The sequence below is a fragment of the Acinonyx jubatus genome, chromosome A1, assembly GCF_027475565.1.
Source record: "Acinonyx jubatus isolate Ajub_Pintada_27869175 chromosome A1, VMU_Ajub_asm_v1.0, whole genome shotgun sequence".
NCBI classification, from domain to species: domain Eukaryota; kingdom Metazoa; phylum Chordata; class Mammalia; order Carnivora; family Felidae; genus Acinonyx; species Acinonyx jubatus.
In genome coordinates this window covers 21,315,129-21,328,357 of record NC_069380.1, presented here as the reverse complement: position 1 = coordinate 21,328,357, position 13,229 = coordinate 21,315,129, and the positions used below count along the sequence as shown (strand labels likewise).

The 13,229-nt window shown below is 43.3% G+C and overlaps 1 long non-coding RNA gene across 1 annotated transcript; it reads right to left on the bottom strand.

Moving 5' to 3' along the window:
- Positions 1–2,630: 2,630 nt before the first annotated feature.
- Positions 2,631–11,869, bottom strand: LOC128314035 (uncharacterized). The gene is made up of 3 exons (XR_008295372.1): positions 10,283–11,869; positions 4,252–8,408; positions 2,631–2,743 (listed from the first exon to the last, which is right to left on the bottom strand). It is a non-coding gene; the product is annotated as an uncharacterized LOC128314035 (long non-coding RNA).
- Positions 11,870–13,229: the final 1,360 nt, after the last annotated feature.

The window sequence follows — 13,229 nt, the reverse complement described above, 5'->3', positions numbered from 1 at the left end:
TTTATTCTATAGATTTGGAAAGTGGGTTCTGGACACAAGGGTGAAGTATGGGGAGAGAATGGTTGTTGAGAAGTAACCACCAGTCTCAGTCATACAGAGCAGCTTGGTATCTGCTCACCTCTGTGTTCTGCAAAGAAAGCTGCCTGATTGTTAATAGGTCATGCTCCCTGCAAGTCAGGTTCACGGCCATCTAATACTGCTCAGAGAAGCTTCTTAGAGTCCCACCCCTGCCGCTAACCCCAGTGCAATTATCAAAGCACACGTTATCAAAACTCTTCCCTAAGAGGACATCTTGAAATACCTCTGCTGTCATTTCCATACACATAGCAAATCTGCATGCTGAGTGTTATTACCCCATTTTACAGATTTGGAAACTGAGCAGAGAATTGAAGTGCCTCAGCCAAATTAAAACAGCTATCAAATTGTAGATCAGAGTTTGAACTCAGGGCTGTCTGGCTCCCATGTACTTGCTGCCAATGAAAGCAGAACAGAGCACCAAAGAAGAAGGAATGGGCTACAATTGACCAGAAGGGTAAATAACCTCTTGCCCCAGTAGTAATTGAAAACCATTGCATGGTTCTAAGGAGGAACGCAATTTCTGTCCTTGGCTATCTCTAAGAGATAAAAGAGAGCCGAGCTTTTAGCCCTTGGCTGAGGATACAGAGGCATTTTAAAGTGTCTGAATGAAGGAGCACAAGCCTTGCTTCTGAGTTCCTGACACCCAACCCTTTAAGTGGGGCCTGGGGAGATCTTTATTCAACAGCAAACACTTACTCAGGACCTGGCCCCTGCCCTGGGAAAGGAGGTAAACAGATATTTTTGCCTCTGTGTGGTAAGTGCTATTATGGAAGTGTGCACAGAGGCTGTGGGAGTGCTCGGGGGGGTGGGGCGGGGGGATGGATATTGGAAACCCCAGAGATCATCATCCCCCTGACTGAGGTCATCTTGTGTTCCAGGACAGTGCAGTCACTCATGTTCAAAACAAGGACCCTGAGTCATGAGGAAAGACCTAAACTGGATTAGGTACACACCATTACACAAGGTGGGGGTGAGAAATGTTTTGGAAAGATTTCCTTTGAAAATGGTTTACTGGAAAACATTTTAGCAATTCTGAATGTCAATTTCAGGGTTTTGTTTGTTTTGAAGCTTGGTTTATGGAGCACTTCACATGGCTTATGTATGTTACTTTATGAATGTACTAAGTACTTTGCATACATTATCTTGTTTAAAGCTTACAATAATCCTGTAAGGTACATAGTCCTATTTTCCCACTTAAAAATTAAAAAAATTGGGGGGGGGGGCCTCCTCCACCCCACTCTTTTAGGTGCAGAAACTAAGGATGAGAGAGGTTAAGCAACTTGTCCAAGGGCTCTCAGTTCCTAATCGGCAGAGCCCAATTCAGACCCTCCCTGCCACAGGGCCAAGGTGCCTTCTAGACACTTCACTCCCAGTTAACACATTTCACAGGAGAGGTAATTATAGGTTAGTACACTGGATCCAAATAGAGAGTAGGTGTCCTGTAGAAAATCAGCAAAAGTAGTGATCAAGGTTGGACCATATGTCAGTAGGAAGGAGAGGAGAATCATTTTTTTAAACGGATACTGTACGATGCTCTATTCTCACATCTTTTCTGTAACAAAGTATTTATTAAGGAATGCAGTTTTAAGGAGAACAATTTTGCCACTTTGATCACCTGTTCAGACTGTATTTTCTATATAACTTGGGCAAATTTACAAATACGTTTTGAAATGGAAATGGTTGAACAACATTGAATCTAAACACTTGCTGCTCAGAGAGTGGCCCATCCCCTTACTGCTTTTCCAAAATGCAGATTCTTGGGCCCTTCCCCAGGATCCCTGCCTCCACCAGGGTCCCCAGTGGTTTGTATGCGCTTAAAACTTGAGGAGGGTGCTGCTCCCACCTTCATGGACAATGTTCTATGAGCCTATGAAAATCAAACACATAAGTAGGTCATGCTGTGGGCTCTACAGGGCAAATTTTATATCAAGGCAACGTTTGCTATCTTTTAACTGGATTTGTTTTTACTTTATTTAATCTAACAGCTCCTTCTGAATAGGTTTTTAGAGAGATCTATGGTTGTACAAGAGGAGGGGGAAAATAATGAGGAAAAGGAAGTGATAGGGAAGGAAAACGAGGGTGTTGTGGTTTCCCAAATGGCACAGACTGATCATGCCAACCCCTTGATGTGTTATTGAATTTCTACCTGGGTCAGGTGCAAGCCCATTACCTGAGGTGCCTGCTGGGTGGTCTGGATTGTGAGCCACGTCCCCTCCCATCCAGAAGCCTTTGCTATTTTGCAAATGTTTCAATGTGTCTGCTGAAAGCAGTGAAACAACAGCTGGTGAGTCATCCCATTCTGTATTAATAGAGCAGTGTTGACCCATCGAGGCCCCTCAGGACTTTATAGAACAGAGCATCCTTTCTTTCTCAGGGCAAGGAAGGGAAGTCTTAGCCACTGTGCACTCTAGGATAAGTAGGCGCACCGGAGAATACACACCAATCCACCAGGCACTAAGCGCCCTTTCCTCATTGCACTCTTTCAGATGAAAATGAAGACAGAGCTCATTGCACTCTTTCAGATGAAAATGAAGTTAGGGTAAGGAGGATGGGAGAGAATACCTGCATTAAACCACCAGACTTTACCTATGCGAAGAAACAGCCACAAAGGAAGACGTTTCTTGCCCCAGCCCTGCACCTCAGTTTTCTTTATGTGAAGCTCTGTCTGGAAAAGCAAGGTAGAGATGTCAAAGCTAGGTGACAACCTTGAAAGATAAATCTGGGCTATTTTTAATACGAGGGCTGGCTGGTGGCTTAATATTAGTGGAGTCAAACAAAACAGAATGTGACAACGCCACCAGTTAATCAGCGTTCCTGCCTGCACCAGCAGCGTTTTCAACACTGTAGAGAATGGCAAAGGGATAAAGTATAATCTGCGATTTCAAGGACTTCATTTGGCTGGAGGGTTTATTCAAGACAAACAACTAGAGGCAAGGATGGAAGATAGAAACATTAAAGAGACACACCTTAGGCAATCACATACTATCATTGGCATACCCAGGTGGGAAGGCCAAAATATTTGCATTAAGCAACATTTCCGGAGATTTTGTCAAAACTTTCCTTTTTTTCCAGGAGAAAACTAATGCTTTCTTTAACATTATTTAACATTTACTAAAACTGGACTGGGAATTCCTGCCCCAATTCTTTCAGTGTGGAATAGATGGAAGTTGCTAGAAGGGAGTTGTTTGGCAGATTTTCTACATGTCACCAAAATAAGTAAGCTATTCTAGGGCCAGGCACAGAAACTGGGTGATCATGGAAGCTTGACTATAGAGAAGGAAGGAGGATGGTGGAAGTTTCTTAGAATATACTAGAATATAGTTACTAGTCTCTACCTCTTTTGGTGGGGGGGGTGGGGGGGGTCAAGATTCCTGTGATGGTTAATTTTATTCATCAAACTGGCTGGGTCATGGTGCCCAGATAGGTGCTCAAACGTTATTCTGGATGTTTCTGGGAGGGTGCTTTTGAATGAGATTAACATTTAAATAGGTGGACTTTGAGTAAAACAGATTGCCCTCCATAATGTGTGTGAGCCTCATCCAATCAGTTGAAGGCCTGAATAGAACAAAAGACTGACCTCCCCTAAGCAAGAGGGAATTTTCCAGCCAAACAGCCTTTGGACTTGGATTTCAGCATTGGCTCTTCCTGGGTCTCCAGACAGCCAGATTCCGGGCCTATGTGAGCCAATTCTGTAATCGTGCTCTGTCTCTCTCTCCCTCTGTGTGTGTGTGTGTGTGTGTGTGTGTGCACAGACATACACATACATCCTATTGGTTCTGTTTCTCTGGAGAACACTAAGTAATGCAGACCTCTTTGTGCGTTTTAATTTTTGTATATATTTTTTAATTTTTTTCCTTTGTGAGTTTTTAGGAAGAATATTCATTAAATGTGCCAAACCATGGACACTTTTCTCAGAAAATCGTACATTGACACAAATTTTACATATGGTTTTCAGGGAATCACCAATCTGTTGAAGTGTATCATGGACCTCCTCCCTCAAATTAAAAACCTCTGAGCCTCTAGCTAGGGAAAGGAATAGAACCAAATACCTCCCTGTCCAAGTTTTCCTGTTCTGAAAGAGCAATTACCACTAGCAGGTGGAGGAAGAAGCATAGCCACAGAGTTATAAAAGCACCAGAAGGGTGTCCCAGCAGAAATCTCCCTCTCCCTCACCTCTCTGGGGGGCCAGGAACTCCTCCTGTCAGTGTCAGCATCCTGCAGTGGAGGCTGGTTAATTTAACTGGAATAAGGCACGGCCACCGCCCATGGTGTAGCTGAGACTAGCTGGTTATTCTGACACATCAGCACCACCTTCCTTGGCACTCTGTTCCTCCACATGTTCTTGCTGATGGATTGTGAGTCAAAGGGATATGTGTCACCTCCGGTCAGAGGCCATTTGGATGGAGATGCCTTGTCACACTTTCTTCTCTTGCAGTAGACTCAGGGAAGGAGGTGATGGCTGATGATGGAGCCTGAAAGAGGAAGAGGCAGATCCCTTTCTACCCTACCCTCATACTGGACTATGATGGAGGCAAGAAACAAAACCCATTTTGTTCAACTACTAAGATCTGGGAGCTTTCAGCCTATCTTGACTAACACATATGGGAATTTTATAGGTGGGAGAAAGATATCGGTAGAAATACTAGAAAAATGCCAACTTAAAGAGCTCATATGGGGGTGTCTGGGTGGCTCAGTCAGTTAAGTGTCAGACTCAATCTCAGCTTAGGTCTTGGTCTCACGGTCATGAGTTCAAGCCCTACCTTGGTCTCTGTGCTGGGCGTGAAAGCCTACATTAAAAAAAAAAAATCTAATATGATTTACACCATTATTACTCATTGACCTTAGCAGAGACTGAAAGTAGGGTCCTGAGGAAATAGCCCTGGTTAAGGCTAAGGAGTCCCAAACTCCGAGATGACATGAAGTGACTAGGCTGCTGCTAAGGGTTTCCGTGCTGCCTAAGTCCAAGGGGTACCATTCACACAGGCTCTGTATTTCCCTAGAGTTGTGCAGTGTACAGCCTGCTCAACTGGACAAAGTAGCCCTGCTCCTTTGTGGCAAAAGAGTATGGAAGAGGCAGGAAGACCTGAGAGAGGCAGTAGGAAGGTGGTACAGAAGCATTCTATACCTCTCTCACGGTTTCATCATCCAGCCAAGCACTGGCCCTGGTCATTGCTAAGGTAGCTGAAAAAAGCCTGCCTGCAGGACTAATCACATTGGAGCTAAGCCCTTTTGTTCATGAAGAGCAGCATATCTTCCCTGAAATAGTCCTTTAGGGTCTACAGTAAGTTACTGATTACAGTATTGGTTACTAAAGAAGAAACAGCAAAGAGTGACTTACCTGTTGGCCCTGTACTTAGAAAATAGTGATTATTATTCCCATTTATCATAGAAAATCTTTCTTAATGACTCCTATGTACGTGAGTATCCCTCCCTCCCCACACTCTGTTTTTAAGCTTTATATTATGGAACATTTCAAGCACACACAAAATGGAGAAAATAGTGCAATAGACCATCACCGAACTTCAACAGTCATGAATTAATATTGTCAAATATTCAATCAGTGTTCAACTTTCCTCAATTTTCTCAGTTTCTTTCTTTCTTTCTTTTCTTTTTTTAGTTAGTGTCCCAACATGATCCACTCCTTGCAGCTGGTTACTGTATCTTCTAGGTCTCTTTTAATTTAAGGGCTCCCCTGCCTTTCCTTTTCCCCTTATAATGTATTTGTTGGAGAAACTGGGTCATTTGCCCCATAGAGTTTCCCACATTCTGCGTTTTGCTGATTGCATCTGTGTGGCATCATCCAACGTATTTCCCTAAGACCTGTATTTCCTAAAAAGTATCATTTAGATCTCGATTAATCCAGGTTGCATTGTTTGACAAGGATACTTCACAGATGGCCTGTGAAATTCCTCTCTCATCACATCATGAGTGCATGATGTCTAGTGGTCTCCTCTTTGGGGATGTTGAGATTTGATTAGTGGATTTAGACAGTGACAGCCTGATCCATTCATTTTAAAAGTTCCCCATAAGCTAAAATTTAAAAAAAAAATTAAAAATTAAAATGTAAAGAAATAAAAATAAAATTAAACAATAAAAATAATTTAAAGTAGTTTAAAAATAAAAAAAATAAGATTTTTTATAACATTTCCCCATGAGCTTTTCCCTTGATAATTTTTAATAGCCATTGACAATCATCACAGATCTATTATTTTATTAAGGATTATAAAATTATGGTACCCTAGTTCTCCCACTGCTCCTTCATCTGTTAGCTGGAATGCTTCTAAAAGAAGAACTTTTCCTCAACAACAATTTAGCTATCCTGAGATACAGTTCATATAGAAAAGACAAGACAAATGCTCGCTTCTTTCCCTTTTTAAATCCGTTTTCAGAGTAAGGAGTTGGTTCCCTAGCAACCTGTAAAGGTGACCTATGAGAGTTTTTTTTTCCCTTGGCATAATTATAAACTCAAGGATTTTAACATATTTGATGTATTTCAATCCACTGCAGAGACTCAAACTATTCCATCCTTGAACTTTGGAAGTCTCTTTACATTGGTTCCTAACCTAATCTTTTGGACATGACCCATAGTCTCTGAAAGCTTCTTTTGCTTTCTAGTATGATGAAATGTCCATTTCTTGCCCCAGCTCTGGGATCAGCAATTATGCAGAGAAGCCCTGCTTCCCTTTAGTGACAGATTGAATTTTCGAGACCAGAATCTGGGTGCTGGGAGTATGCACTGCTACAGTTTGTAAACCTTTTCGGTGACCAGAGTCAGACTGGCTCCCCTTCGGAGCCCATTCCTCCTATTGCCATCATTCATTCCACTCCAGGCACACCCTCCTCCTCTGCACCTCTATTAGGATCACAGCAGACGACTCTTGCAGGGCCCGAGGGAGTAGGGTACATCATTGCCCCATGCCTGGCACACACTGGCACACAGTCTGGGCCCCAAACACTGCTGGCACACTCCTCATGTCATCTTCATTCAAATGTCACTTGCTCAATGACACAACCCCTGGACGTCCTATCCAACACTGAACACAGAACCCCCTTCCCTCCCAAATATTCTCTATCCTTCTCCCCTGCCTTAGTTTTCTCGGCAGAACCTTAAAACCTCAAATACTGTGTAACTTACTGGATGATATTTTGTTTGCCATCTGGAATGTAAGTTCCAAGAGAGCAGAGGCTTTTGTCTATTTTGTTGCATCTGTGTCCCACACACCTAGAACAGGGTCTGGCACAGAGTAACTCCTCAGCAAACAGCTGTTGAAACCATGAATTGCAAGGGAATAAAACTAATTGCGACTGACCTAAGCCCACAGTCCTTCCATTGTTAGACTCTAGTGACAAATATTTGTAGCCTCCAAAGTGAGAAGTTTGTGGGGGGGACGTAAGCCCCTAACTCCCCATTGCTTCAGCACCAAGTCTGGATCAGGACTAAATTCAGTCACATAACCAGCCGCTAGCCTCATAGGTCACTGTGATGAGTGTTTTTCAGGCTGAGAGAGAGATGGGAAGTGTGGCAGATGAGAGGGAAGGATGGCTCTCCAGGGTCGTGTTGTTTTGTTTTATCTTTTATTATTTTTTGTCAAAGCCACAACTTCTAGAAAGGACTTGCCATTTAATGAAATGGAAAAGAAAGTGAGAGAAACAGCTTTTGAGGGGCAAATGGTGTTGGTTTGGAGAGGCCAGTGAGATATTGGAGCTGTTAGGTGGGCGAGTAGAAGGGTTTCAAGTTCAGAGAAGAGGTCCTGCCTGGACAGATAAATCTGGGAGTCATCAGTGTGGAGACGGGATTGAGAGCAGTGAAACAACCGAATGAGAAGACACAGAAAGCAGATGAGGTTCAAGGAGTGATCCTGGGTCCCTTAGATATCTAAAGGTCAGGAGCAGGAGCCAGCAAAGGAGGCTGAGAAACAGGAGCATGAAGGCAGCAGGAGCCCCTAGGGAGCCTGAGGTCCTGAAAGTGTTCCAAGGAGGAGGGGTGAGCAACTTCCTTAGATACTGCAGATGGGGCAAAGAAGACAGATGACCACGGATCCAAGACAGTAGCTAACCATCCCTAGGATACAGACCCAAACCAACAAGCATATACAGCTGACTCCCTAGGCTGCTTTATCTTAAAGTGATTCACAGACAGTATGATAAGGTATTTCCTGTGGGTTTTACATGTAACAGCATGGTCCCCTCCAACTTGGCCCAGAGTGAGGAGCATCCAGCCTGGTCTCTCCATTCTTCAGGGTCACGGTCAGGCCATCCTAGGCATTAGAAAACCGGGGCGTTCCCTCAGGAGTCAGAGAAATGGCCTTCAGTCCCGGGAACTGGCAGTCCTGGGGGCAAAGGGGAGGTAGGGCAGCTTCGGGGCAGGAGGACAGGTGAGGTGCAACAGCTGCCTTAGGGTGGGGGTGTGGCCGTACCTGTCTGGGCCCCTTGCTACACCACCTGGAATCTGCCTGCACTTAGTATCTGCTCCACCCCACCTTCCCATCCCCCTTCAGCTTAGCGCTGGCAGCCTTCCTACCTGGGAGTCTTCCTCCTTACATATTCATTTGATCCCATCTTCCCTAACCCTTGACTACCTCTGCCTCTCCACGAGGGAACAAATGGACAACAGTTTAAAGGACATTCGTCATAAATGAAAACAATTAGTACCTTGATACAGGTAAAAATTGAGACAAATCTCTGCTTCAGCGGAACACATTTAATTCCCCACTTGGACAGCTTGCCCCATTTCCCTGGGCATAAATGCCTATAGGCCCCAAAACCAAGGAGGTGGGGGCCCTGCCCCTTAGCCTAATGAAGGTGCATATAAAATGCTAGAAGAGGGGCACCTGGGTGTCTCGGTTGAGCATCCCACTCTTGATTTCAGCTTAGGCCACGATCTCACGGTTGGTGGGACTGAGCCCTGAGTTGGGCTTGACGCTGATCATGGAGCCTGCTTAGGATTGTCTCTCGCCCTCTGCCCCTCTCCCACTCGCACATGTGCATGTGTGCGTGCACGTGCTCTCTCTCTAAAATAATAAAATAAAATAAAATGCTAGGAGAGCATATTCTTTCACCAGAGCTGTCTTCTTGAGCGTCTCATAATCAAACAATTGTTTGATTAGATGTCTTCAGTTAAGCATTTTTGTCCTAAGTTATTTTTTAAAAATTTTTTTCTTCAACATTTATTTATTATTGAGAGACAGGCACAGAACATGAGCAGGGGAGGGGTAGAGAGAGGGAGACACAGAATCCGAAGCAGACTCCAGGCTCTGAGCTGTCAGCACAGAGCCCGACGGGGGGCTCGAACTCACAAACTGCGAGATCACAACCTGAGTTGAAGTTGGTCGCTCAACCAACTGAGCCACCCAGGTGCCCCTGTCCTAAGGTCTCAGGCGTAAATCTATCCTAAGATTATATAAGACAGTGGGATATATTATCTGAAGTCATGGTTTGACACAAGGCCCAGACCTCAACCCCAAATAGTCCATCCACAAAATGCAACACTCTCCAGCCACAAAAACCTTTGGAAAGATCCACCTGAACATACATAGGCTCATCTCCTAGATACTTAGATGAAAAACAGAGTATTTATTATGTTACCATATGCATAAAAGAAGAAAAAGAGAGCTTGAATATGCATAGGACATTTCAGAATCTGTAGTAGATTCGTATCAAGATAAAAGGGAGACAGGGGCGCCTGGGTGGCTTGGTTTGTTAAGCGTCCAACTTCGGCTCAGGTCATGATCTCACGGTCCGTGAGTTCGAGCCCCGCGTCGGGCTCTGTGCTGACAGCTCAGAGCCTGGAGCCTGTTTCAGATTCTGTGTCTCCCTCTCTCTCTGCCCCTCCCCTGTTCATGCTCTGTCTCTCTCTGTCTCAAAAATAAATAAACGTTAAAAAAAAATTAAAAAAAAAAAGGGAGACATATTTCACTATATACCTTTTAGTCGGTTGCGCTTTTCAGAATGTACCTAAATCATCTATTCAAAAAAATTAACTAAGAAAAACGAAAGAAAGTACTTAGAAATCAATACTATCCAACTGCTTGATCATGGCTTTCCAAAGAGGACTTGTAGTTAAGAATGAAGAAGGGAGTGCTTTTAGAGGAATACATTTGTCTCCCAGGAAAGGCTTTGAAGCTGGACGGGGCTGGGGAAGAGGGAAGTGGAAAAGTTGTCGCCCAGAGACAATTGTACTTAAAAGAACTTCTGAAGTACTTACGTTTCCTGACACTTAGAAGATTCCACCCTAGCTGTGACACCATTACAAGATGTGAGAATGTGCTTGTTTAGAAAGCCCAGGGCAGTTTCCTTCTGGCTGTGGAGGCTGTCCCAGGAGTCTCCTCTGTGGTCTTGAACAGTTGTGTCCACTCTGTGCACCTGTTCAACGGTGGCTGTAGGTCTTTTCCTGGTAGGGGTGGGGAGAAGACTCAAAAGTTCAGGGCCCAGGCACAAGTGAGGAGAGTTTGGGAGGCACTGGATCCTGGGATCCGTGACGCCTCATCTCCAGTATCTGCTATCTTGGTGGGGAGTGGGACATAGAGACGGGTTTGGTGTATTCTCCAGGGAACATCCTAGCTGACCCACAGTATCAGGTCAGCCTGAATTTGGGATTTAGTTCTAATACAAATCTCATTTGGGAAGAAATCTCCCCTCTAGTTCTTCCTTTTCTGGTTGTTCATTCTAAAATTGCTTTAACCATATAAAGACCAGGCTTGCCATTGGCTTCCAACGGAGAGATTTGAATGGAAAAAGAGGTAAAGTAAAAAGGAGGGAAAGGTATTCAATGGTTAAAGCCACTGATCGCGTGTGACCTGCCTTTGACTTTGTCCCTCCTTAGATTTGCTTCCCCCATCAGCAGCATTTCTGGAGATGGCGTTTCAGTGTGGGAAAGACCCACGTTAGCACCCCAGCTCCCATATTCGTGGAACTGCCTTGGGAATTCAAACACTCTGAAGCAGCGTCCTCCTTGGTAAAACAGGAGACGCTAATGGCTACTTCAGTGTTACCGTTAGGATCAGATGAGAGCCTTTGTGCAATTCAATAAGCATTTTTTGAACACCTATCCTGTGACAGGAAAAGGGATAATCCTGTCCTTGTGCCAAAGGACCTCAGTAACGATCTGAGAGGTCAGTGCTGAGCTGTGGGATAGCAAGGGGATGAGAAGAGGGGGTAAATTTGCAGAGAATCAAAAAAGCTTCTCTCGAGCAGTTAAAGCAGATCTTCTCCATTCCCGTCCCTCTCCACGACGTGCTCTATTTTATCCCCTTCACAGAGCTTGCTAGTGTTTTCTTTGTACTCTCCCGGCAATCTCCTTCCACGAGAAGGGAATCTCCTAGAGTCAGGGCTCTGTCTCCTTCTCTTCTAGATCTCCAGACTTGCAGTTTCTCTCTTCCTTTTCTCTGTTACCCTTTCTTTTGTTCTTTTTGTTTATTTGTTTTTGTTACACCCATGATTGGATTTTAAGCTTATGATAACCTCACACAATGTTTAAAGGATTTTTAAGATTTTTTTTTTTTTGGTCTTAATGAGCTAAAATAGTCTACATAACATAGAGATTATCTACTTATTGAAGCAATGCTACTCAAAATGTGATCTGCAGGCATGACAATGTAAATCAACTTTGTCATTAAGTATACATTGTTTAGTTCAGCTGACTTTGTTTCTTCTTTTTTTTTTTTTTTGTTGCCAAAATGACATTATTTATCAAGACATTGCGACAGTTCTAGAAGAGATCATGAGGGTGGTAGTACCAGGAATGGACATATGGTTGTTCTCTATTATGATATTTACAATATTTTAAAGTCGAAAATATTCTGGGGTGCCTGGGTGGCTCAGTCAGTAAAATGTCGGACTCTTGGTTTCCACTCAGGTCATGATCTCCTGGTTCATGAATTCAAGCCCAGAGTCAGGCTCTGTGCTGACAGTGTGGAGCCTGCTTGAAATTCTCTCTCTCCCTCGCTCTCTGCCCCTCCCCGGCTCATGCTTGTTTTTTTCTCTCTCTCTCGCAAAATAATGAAATAAACTTACATTGAAGACAGTCAAATTATTCATTAACATGGAACTGATCAAAAAATTATAGTACATCCATCCAATGGAATATAATTCAGTTATTATACGTGATGTAGATCAATTTTGATATGGAAAATTATTCACATTTTTTAAGTGAAAAAAAGCGGACTACAAAATAGCTTGTATAGTATTTAATTTGGGGGATCCTAACTCTGCCTCATATCCACATTTGTACATTTACACAAGAAAATTTTCTGAAAGTATATATCCTAGAGTGCTTGATTCTGGATGTCTAAATTCACAGTGTTAAAAAATATATATCCTTCCCACCAACCTATAACAGTAATACACAACCAACTGCTATACATATCTATCTCATCGGCTTAGGATAAAATAGGACCACAACATATTTAATACTCAAATATTCATTTGAAAATATGTATCCCAGTACATGAAAAGTTCATGTTCTTCCAAAGATTCTCTTCTCTGGTATTTCCTAGGACCCTCAGGTTGACTTACTAAATCCAAAGGGGTCAGTTCAGGACAGCAGTAATAAAATCAGCTGAGTTTTTTTTTTTTTTTCTTTTTTTAAAGCAAGACTTTCTGAAGGAAGCAATATGTTCATTTATGTTTTAGGGTAAGCCCCTTATCCCTTGGCAGACTGGTAATCAACAGCCCCCTAACTGGCTACTGTAAGTAGCATTAAAGGGGAGATAGAACACAGTCACAGAGCCACCTGAGCCTGTTTTTTCAAAGGTTATATTTAAATTACTCTTCTAATCTCTTCTATGGGTATTGATCTGTTTAGATTTTCTTCCTTTTCTTGGATCAGTTTTGGTAAATTATAGTTTATTAGGAAGGCTTCAATTTCCTCTGTATTTTTAAATGTATTGCTAGAGTGCTGCATATATTTTCCTACAGTCTCCAGACCTGTTCATATCTGTTTTCTTTTGAGTTTCTTTATTTACTTTGAGAGAGATGAGGGGAGGAGCAGAGAGAGACAGAATCCCAAGCAGGCTCCGCACCGTCAGCACCGAGCCCAAGGTAGGGCTTAAACTCATAAACCAAACCGTGAGATCATTACCCGAGCTGAAACAAAGAGTCCACCGCTGAACTGACTGAGCCATCCAGGCGCCTCCCTGTTCACATCTGTTTTG